Source organism: Numida meleagris, chromosome Z, assembly GCF_002078875.1.
Source record: "Numida meleagris isolate 19003 breed g44 Domestic line chromosome Z, NumMel1.0, whole genome shotgun sequence".
In the NCBI taxonomy this organism is placed as follows: domain Eukaryota; kingdom Metazoa; phylum Chordata; class Aves; order Galliformes; family Numididae; genus Numida; species Numida meleagris.
This window is the reverse complement of record NC_034438.1, coordinates 73,436,653-73,446,957: the sequence shown is the minus strand read 5'-3', so window position 1 is coordinate 73,446,957 and position 10,305 is coordinate 73,436,653. Positions and strand designations below refer to the sequence as shown.

General features: G+C 37.5%; 1 long non-coding RNA gene across 2 annotated transcripts; it reads right to left on the bottom strand.

Moving 5' to 3' along the window:
* Window positions 1,415-10,084, bottom strand: LOC110390227. Of its 2 annotated transcripts, XR_002433641.1 has the most exons (4): window positions 9,999-10,084; window positions 8,402-8,462; window positions 4,344-4,642; window positions 1,415-3,595 (listed from the first exon to the last, which is right to left on the bottom strand). It is a non-coding gene; the product is annotated as an uncharacterized LOC110390227 (long non-coding RNA). The 2 variants fall into 2 exon arrangements; XR_002433642.1 differs by lacking the exon at window positions 8,402-8,462.

Sequence of the window (10,305 nt, the reverse complement as noted above, 5' to 3'; positions counted from 1 at the left end):
CAACTACTGACCTCTTTAAATCCTTGTGCTGCGTTTAACAGCCTGCCAAAAATCTGCCAGCCACACTCTGCTGAGGATGACAGTAGTAAGTACTAAGATTGCTTCTCAATAGATGTTGCTGACTTTGAATTAGACTGTATTATCAGAAATAGAATAAGCTACAGTTCCAGTCACTCACAATTAAAATTTTCAATCAGTGATAAAAAGAGGTAACAGCTAGTGGTGGAAAATTGATAAGGTCGTATATTAAAGAATGGGAATACATTTTCTAGTGACAGATCTTGAATTTTTCTCTGAGTTGTGACTGGTGAACAGTCCTCAAGCATCTGGGAACAGGGACATGCAAAATCTGGAACACATATTTTGCAATAACAATAAATGCAGGAACATAAAGAAAGTGGAACTCTCACTAAAAATAATGAAAAATCAGCTACAAATGACTCCATATCCTCCTTCACTCTGAAATCATCAATTTGAGTTTATCTCATGTGCTTAAAAACATACCTCTTGTTGCTCGATAAACACTTTGAGAGTACTTGTACCTATCTGAAACTCTTTAAACTTCTCAAGTTCTTTCCTAGCCCTTTAATGGCTTAATGGAAAGAGTTGTTTAGCAAAGCTGAAACTAGGATGTGGTCTTCGCTGTTTACAGATTCCTAGACCTGGTAAATGACAACAGCTATGGAAATATGCACAGACTTGAAATGCTGCCTGACTTTGAAGCTTATGTCACTTTCTTGCTTATGAAAACTATCAGCAGTTATGAAACTGCTCCCCATCTTTTCCCTCCTACCAGTGCCCATTTCTTTCCAGTTTAAGATATTTCATTTAGGATGGGATCCAGCTTTTGCAGCAGACATATCCAGTCTGCCTCTTCCTCATCCTTGTTGTCCTCCCATATTCCTGTGTGAAGATGGCATTCTCACTGCTGATGTGGTGTACTATGGGAGCCTGTGAAAAACATCCTTTGCTTGCCTTTGTTTGCTTCACAAACTTCACAGAAGGCATTTGGAAGCAGAAAGCATCGAGTGATGTTTACATCGACTGATTTTAGGTACTGAGTTTAGGATGCTCATCTCCACAGCCTATTTACAAAGCTAGCAGCAGGAGAGGAGGATTCCCCCACAGAGGAATTTGGAGCACTTGGTACAAACTCATGATTAAAATCACTCTCAAAATATAACTTATTTCTCTCTGTATTACTGATATGTGCACACCAACTCATTTGGACACAGCACACAGAGTTCAAACACTAGTCTGAGATGTAAAAGCTGCCCTTAGCAGTGTAGTGGTCTCTATACAGAACAGAGAAGTGCAATATAGTGAGTGCTGGAATGGCAGATAGTTTCTAGCAGTTTTAGCACAACACTGTTAAGTAAATACAACATTTAAAAGTAAAACTACATACTTTTTTCCATACATATCTATACTTTTATTAGAAATCACCTTGATTGTTTTGAGCAGTGACAAGTACAGTCAGGTTCAAGCTTTGGTAAGTATGTAAGAGGGGTTGTCAAATACGGTCAAAGGGAAACACCAGTGATATCTAGGAGTATAGCAGTCCCTGAGATAGGCAGACACTAAGTATTCCAGGCAGCAAAATGCAGAGACAGCTCAAAGTACAAAAATACATCTACATCTGGAGTAGATTTAGTGACCTGTGTCTCTGTCTTAGAAAGGGAGGGGAGATAAATGTTTGGAATGGATTAAAGGGGAAGAAGGAGTGGATAAAACCCCTTTGGCATCTCCAAGCTCATTCACTAACAGAAAGATATTGGACACAGTCTTTACACTCTCAGATTCCTTCTGGATCCTTTTAATCTCTGGAAGCTAGACTGCTGCTGCACCAAATTCAGCTGTGTCACTGCAAGCAGCAAATAACAAATTTCCATGCAATGGAAAACCCATAGCATTCTTGACATACACTCAGAAGATGTAACATGAGGATGACTGGGTAGCTGGGATTCCTGAGCACAGTGATGTGTAGGTTTACCCTATGACTCAGCTAACACCTCATTCAGCAGGATGGATGTTATGCTGGAGTCTTAAGTGTGTCTGTCTTGTGTCAACTGTAATTCAATCACATGCAGGACTTTTAATCTAACTTGTTTTCTTTTCCCCTTTGCAGTTATGTGTACAAAAATTTCCTGCATCTTCATGACCTGCCAACCAATCAAGTATTTGAAATTTTGTTATTATTCATTCATTTCCAAGACTGCAGTCTTGGAAAAAACAAAACAAAACATTGCACTATAATCCGGATGCTTTATTTCTCTTCAACTTCATGTCTGCACTTCTTCAGAATTTTATATATTACATATCTTTATATATAAATACATACATACTTTGGTAACAATACATTTGTTTCTCTATCTGGAGATTTAAAAAATGGACTGAGTTATGCTAGAGGAATGAGACATGAAAGTAACTATTATCTGTAACTCAAATGCTACTTGGGAATCAAGGTGTTTAGAGAAAATTAGGGTTATTACACATTTTTATGTACCTCTGGGAAGTACTGACAAACAGTCAACAGCGTGGAGAAAGGGACATTTGAAAGAAGTGCTAGGATTTCTGCATGTATTCTTTTGCGCATTTTGCTTGTTTTCTTTGTAAAGCTGAAGTCATGGAGAAGGTCTAGTAAAGCAGACAAATTTATTGATGCTTATTCTGACTGAAACAAAGCTCCAAACCTTTTGAGATTTTGCCAATGCTAATTATCTCATATGTTGTTTGTAATCTCCTAGTCTCTTATGTAAACAGACTACATCTACCTTAGTTCGACCTTCCTTATACTGCTTTAACTTTAGCCAGTACTTCCCTTCTATGAAGATTTATTTGGTCTGTTGACTGACTTTTGATTACTTCCATATTGTTCTGAATTGTCCCTAAAGACTTTTCCCACTTTATCTTTGTTTCTTTTGTCTCTTCCTTCTTACATGTAAAAATTGATGACATTTTCAACTGCATCTAAATCCCGGAGACACAATGGAGTTCTCAAAACGGATTGTTTCCATTTTCTGGCACTTAGTTTAGCACTGTAATTGCATATTCTTTTTAGGAAATCTGTTTTGAATCAGCTCCTGAAAAATGATGCAAGTTAGGTAAAATTCCACATTGACTAAAAAAACATTAAAAGAACAATCAATGGGGGAAAAAAATACATTTTTTTTTTCTCTCCCAAACCGGACAGAGTTGCTGTTTTCTTAGGTAAACAGCAGAAATGAAGATGAATCGAAGAGCACAGGTTTAGCATTTTCTTTTCCAGTAGTGCTGACTTATTTCCATAAAAAAGGGCTGGTGGTAGATGAGATTTTAATGCAAAGATTTCCAAGAGATTTTTTTCCCTTTATGTTCCTTGGTGAATTCCATCTTTGTACTATTCCTGTTAGCAAGGACAGAAAAACGACTCCCTTAGATTACTGTTCCAAGACTCCCTGTTTTCTCCTCTTGTTGTATATTTTCTTTGCATTTCATAACTTCTGGTATTGCTCATTTTTCAAATGAAAGGTCAGTTCCAAGTCCACATTAGTGTTTCAAAAAGTGAACCAATCAGACGAATCAACAAGTGAATGCTCCCGTCCCATTCCTCTCTCTGTATGAAAAGAAAAATATGAAAACTTGATTAGTTTTAAACAAGCACCGGTTCTTTCTTACATTTTGAATTTAGTTTTTTGAGTAGGTCTTCCATCAGAAACTAATTAATGAACTAAATGTATCAGTCAAATGATAGCCATTTGGGAGCATACAGCAATTGCCTCTTGTCTTTGAATTGCAATCCTATGAGCATATTGAAAAATTCTTGCATTCTCCAGAGCATTACGGCAGAATTGCTGGCAGCCTTGCCTCTAGGAGCAATAGAAATTCTTCTTGCTTTATGAGTAATAGGATACTATTAAGGTTCTATGGATTCTATGATTCTATGCTCGGATTTGTGTCCAAGTCCATTTGAAACAGGATTTGTAAGTGGATTGTATAACTAAGTAGTCAAGTTGCTCAACTTTTTCCTTTAGTTTGAGAAGCTGGCAACAATTTCTTCCCCACCATGCAGCAGACAAGCCCAGAAATGTATGATTGCATGGATATACAGAAGTTCTTGGAATTTAGTTTTTTAATATAAGGTCATTAGCTACCTTTTGTCAGAAACATTTCACTAGTACTACCTGGGCCAAATCCTGTTTTCATCTTCTAGTACAGCAAAGGAACAAACTGTATTTTTATACCAGGGTAGCCAAGGGGAAAGCACAACATTTTTTCAAGGGGCTCAAAATAAGTACTAAACAAGGAAATAAATAAATCCTGAAATATGTATGATGCCCATTAAAATAAAATGCTGACATTACCTTGTCAAAATTTGCTGTTTTCTTCTAATGTTATAAGTAATTCTTCATAATTTGATTACCATTCTGGAAGACTCCTATCCAGAGCAGGGAAACCAATTCCAGATCCCAGTAGACTGATGGAAATGTTTTCAGTTTCTTCCAGACTCCTTTCTCTGTTAAGCATCAGTGAAACTCTGGATCCTGCTACCAAGTATCCAGGTCCAACCATAAGTTGTTAGATATCCTAAGTGAGTCAATAGGTATTGCACAAGAAGAACATACCTTGAAGTTGGCCAGATTTGTTCAGTGCTCTTTAAACTCTGAAAATTCAACAAAAAAAATGTGAACAAATGCAAAATCAAATGGGTTTTACTGAATTTGGAATTTTGTCATTGCAGTTATGGACATTTATAATACAAAGGCTGGATGATATTAGACTTTACTTCCTATTACACTACTTGTCCAAAGAGGAAAAAAAGAAAAAAAACCAAACACCTACACATTTTAAAGAAAGAGGCTATTTTTGCACTCTATCAGGAGCAAGGAAATACTGGAAACGCTTTCATTTTCATTGAGTTATCAAATATTTACCTAGTTCTGCAAAATAAATTGCAGGATGAAGAATATTTTTTTCCAAATGGATTTGCATGACATTTCTGCTCATTAATTTTTTGAGACTTATTAATGTATCCTGTAAAGCTCTAGTTAGTAAGTATGGTAACTTACTTCAGTAAGAGAATTAACATCATCCCAAATTAGTTGATTGTTAGAACACTGAACTGAAAAGGCAAAGAATACGCTAATAAGATTGTCTTGACACCAAAATGTCATACACTCCACGCACAGAATAATTTATTTAGAGACATTCAGAGCTAATTTAGAGACACTGTATCTTTATATTCTCAAGATATTGCCTTATTAATGTAACCCTAGTACTTGAACCCTGTGACCTCTTTTCACTGAAATATAAGACCATGCAATGCACAGTAGGGCTCACAATTTTATTGCAAACTGAAATACTAGGGAATTCAGAAATCTTCAAGACTGGGTCACCACCATTTCTTTTTATTTTTTTTTTCTCTCATAGGAAAGCTTTATTGCAAACTTTTACCTGCTCAACTCATAGTTTCACACATGGAAGCAATGAGGACAAGGTGGAGACCACACCACTGCCGTGTAACGCTGCTCAGAGCTGCCCGTGAGAAGCAGGATGTTACAAAACCAGGACAGGACTGACCTGTGCTGCCACTCTTACTACTGAGACTGATGACTGAGAAGCATACCATTGGGACTGATTTCCTGCAGAAGTATTGTTCAGTTAGACATTGGGATTTATTGGGAAATTTTTAAAAGGTTGTTCATTTTCCCTTCAAAAAGTACAGCATTCTGAAGGTCAAAGCCCTTACCTCCTCCCTTACCCTGTCCTTCAGCATAAAAACTCCTAACATTAACACTGGCTGACAAAGATCCTTTCAAATACACTCTGATGAATCCATGTGAATACACAAAGACAGTGTGTATCTAAAAGCAGAACTGAATTCTGTAATAGGTCCGCCTGCTTAAAATTTGTGAGCTAGTTTCATAGAGACAAAATTACCATAAGCACATAGTAGCTAATTTCCTAAATGCAATAATGTGGTTATTTGCCATAATGGTCACAGGCACTCCATCAGTCCACATTAAAGACTAAGAGGTTAATCATTTAGAATCCAGCAGAAGAAGAATCTGACAGGCTTGCCTTTAAATAACAGGATTTTAAATGCACTTTTTTTTAAAATGTGGCATTATAACCTTTAAAATGACGCATGTGTATTAATGTATTTATTTATTAAGTCCTCTCCTACCTGTGACCACATATGCTCAGTATGTGTAATTTTATAGATCAGTTATGAACTTCTATAAAGATGTGTGAAATGAAAATATTGACAGTTGAGTTTGCTGGCACAAATATGACATTCTTCAAAGTGAAGGTCAAAACACTGACAATCATGGATATTCCACAGCTCCAAAAATAAACAAAAACATCCGAACAAATGTTAGAATTTTCCTGGAGGTTTTAGTATTGCTTTAGCTCAGCCACATTTAAATCATGCCATTTCCCTTGCCAGACAGGCAAATGGTCTGCAATGCTAGTTTGCCTTTCCACTGCTTCTCAGAAAATTACAGAAAGGACAAAATCATGAAACAAACAGAAAAATACTTTGGAAAGCTGGAACACACAGCTGTGAATTTAGGAAAGCAAAGGGCAGAATCCATTTGACAAGCTTCCTCCATGACTGATAGAACACTGAGCACAGCAGGGAGGTAAATGCTGCAAGAGAAATTAGAAAACTGTAGAACAAGGACAAAAAACTACCTTCACTAGCACAAGATCAATAGCAAATACTTGCAATAATGTAAGGCAGGTTAGTCCTTCACCCTCCAACACTCAGTTTGCCTTTTAGCTTAGGGAAAAAAACTAATCACCAATGCACAGCTAGGGTAATGGTAAAGTCTGCATTAAGAAAAGGAACAAGGAATCTCCTGCCACCACCTACCACTGGAAATTGGAGACTTCAGACATAAAATTCTCCCCATTGTGGGACAGAACATGTCTAACATGCATAAAACTTTGTTATCCTAACCTGTATATTCACTCTGCAACTTCCCTATGGAAAAGGAGGCCAGCACTCCATTCATATATACCTTTAAGCAGGAGAGTGACAACCTTAACCCTAGGGTTATTAGTCAGAAAATTTATGTGAGTTGGAAGGGACCTTAAAGATCATGTAGTTAAAACCTGCCTGTCGTGGGCAGGGTTGCCACACTCTATGAGGTTGCCCAAATCCCCAACCAACTTGGCTTTGAATGCTTGTAGGGATGGGACATCCACAGCTTCTCTGGGCAACCTGTTCCAGTATCTCAGCACCTCATGGTGAAGAATGTCTTCCTCATAACTAACTTAAATGTACCCTCTTATAGGTTCAGATGGTTACTCCTTGTCCTGTCACTACACTCCCCAGTAAAGGGGGGACTCTTTACTTCTTCTTTACTTCTACTACTTCTTTAATTACTGGAAGGCCACTATAAATTCTCTCTGGAGTCTTCTCTAGGCCTTATAACTCAAGTGTTCTCAGCCTTTCTTCATAGGACTGGCACTTTAAAAGAAATCCCAAACCACATGGAGTTTATGAGATGTTTGGCTTTCAAAGGCAGCAGATTATCCAACCAAATAAACTTTTATGTGGGCCACGATCTCTGCAAGAAAGTTTTCCTGGAAAAACATGAGATGGGACACATTGACTCAGAAAATCCTTCCCAGTTGCATGCTCAGTATGCCCAGAATTTCATCTTTTCCTCCTGGCCATCCACATGTCAACATTCTTTTTTTTTTTTTTTTTTTAATTAAAGTTGCTCAAGACACAGTCAGACATGGTGTGGCTGGAGCTGAGATTTAACGTGGAGTCAAATAAATTTGAAGAACAGCTTATGTGATTTTGAGTGGTGAAACATAGGTCGTAGTATATGCAGCTCTTCCAAGGGACACTCTGTAGGTGCTTTGGGCATGAGACAACACAGCGTGATTCAAGGCATTTAGTTTTTTATTTAGTAACCCAGTTCATTAGTAAGTGAAACGTCTTATTCAATAAAAAGATAAAAATCTGAAATACAATCCCGGACCTGATGATAGAGGAAGACAGAACATTAGCAGGGCCTTGAAATCTTCCTTTTGTTGCATGAACAACAAGCTCTATACAAGGACTGAGTTGATGTCATTCTATTTTTTTGTTTGTTTGTTTGTTTGTTTGTTGCACTCTGATAGCTGAATTTCACCAGAATTTGAAGTATAATAAAGCATTTCACTAGGTAAACCAATAAGCAGAGGAAATGAAAGCAGACAAGCATTTCTGAATCAAAAAAAAAAAATAAAAAAAAATAACAAAGCTGAATTGGGGCAAACTTTTTTTCAAATAGTAAGGCCTTAAGTGTTTTGATGAATATTTTTTGAGAATTGTCTAGAATCAAAAGAGCACCCAGAGGGAAAAAATGAAAAACATTACGCTGTCTAAAGACCAGATACGATCAACTAGCCATCTCACATTGGCCTGTAGCAGTTTGCAAAACTTTTGAAGACAGGATTCATCAGGAAGTTATTAATACCTGGAAAACAAACAAACAAAATTGTCAAAAATTTCAATGTCTAAGGAGTTATTCATCATTTTGAAAATGGCTGCGCCGATGCTCTGCTGTACAACAGTACTCTAGCACAACTTCTTTGGCTTTAGTCAGTGTATGAGCACCTCTTGATAAGCTGTTTAAAGGATCTTGCATGGAGTTATAGTAACTGCCAAAAATTGCTGGAATGAAAGGAAAGGATTATTATAAAAGCCCGAACAGCATAGTTTAAAAATTAATCAAGCAGCAGGAAAAAAATGCATGACTGAGAGAGATGAAAATCAAAATCCTCTGTTTATCCACACCGGCAGATAAAACATTACCAACCATTCTGCAAGATCTACTTTGCCAGTTCAGCATAACTCTGACCCAATGAAGTGGATGAAATTACTGAAAATCCTAGATCCTGCTGCAAAAAGGGCCCTGACTCCCAGACTGACACCCAGCCTTGATGTCAGCTCAGGCCTGGGGCTCTTTGTAAGCACTTACAGGAATGCCAAATGGCTGTGGGTTCTGGTTTTGGGAGGGGACTGACAGCCAAATAATTACACAAAAGCTATGGAGGGACAGCTGTTGTATGGAAATGACTTCTAGTTAACAGGTGTAGTTGACAGACTGCAACAACTGGCAAATTATTTCATAGATTTTACTGAGAAGAGAGTCTGAGGACAGCTGACAAAAGGGAACAACAGGTGGGTTTTCATTCAGATATACCATTTCATGAAGCAGATCCTTAACCGCCCTTTGGTACCTCATTAAAGCATAAGGCAGAAACTGATCCCATTTGATGTCAATGTCAAGTTTCAAAAGTAAAGAAAATAGGGATACTGTAAGAGAATATTGAAAAAGCTCCATCACTGAATGCTGTGCACAAGAGGGCAAGTATCTCTGACTCCAAAAAATGGCATTTATATCTCTAAATATTTACACAATTATCTAGGATGGCAGTAATTTCAAAATCAAAGACAGCTTGTCAAAGCTGGGCTTGCTGATAAGGAAAACAAATATGAGAAAAAAAAGTGCTGTCTTCTTCCTACAGTCTATGTTTCATTCTCTTTTATTCACTTCAGTAGTGTGCAGGTGTAACAGATCATAGGCTTTTGAGACTCGCTTCAAGATTTGGAAATCCAGAAGGTACAGAGAGTGAAAGATTCCATTCCATCTGAGACTGACCACAAAAGCTGAAGAAGAAAAACCAACACCAAGGTGCAAGACTGCATTATCTTTGAAGTTCAAGACTACATTACGCGACTATTGTCTTACGTGAGTGGTAATGGTGGCTGTATTGGGATTGGAATATACTAGGATTGAACTCTTGAAGAACAGAACTTGAAAAAATCATGCATTTGGTTTGCTGATGAGCTCAAAAATGCAGCACTGAGAAAAAAAAAAAAAGTACAAGCTAGGAGAAATACTACTTAACGAAAAGGAAAAAATAGTCTGAACACTGTGGATTTCACTGCACTTCACTCTGCAAGCATGTGTAAGCAAGTATTAAACCAATGAAAGAAAAAATCTTACCTCCTCAAGCAACCCCTGTAACACACAACCCAGCAAAGAAATTTCAGTCAGATTCATCAACTTCAGTAACTGCCACCAAATCCTTCTTGATGATGTATGAAGGGAGAAAGAGGAAACAGACAAGCTAAATATCTGCAGGAAACAGGACAAATGAAAGGAAGTTGAAAAAAAATTCATTTACCTGCACTGCCAAATAGGAACAGATGGTGAGATCCAAGGGGAGATAAAGACTGGAAACCTAGCAATTCATCCTGTAAGCTTTCAAAGCTCCAGTACAGCCAAGAAATCTAAGAACCCTATAATAGCA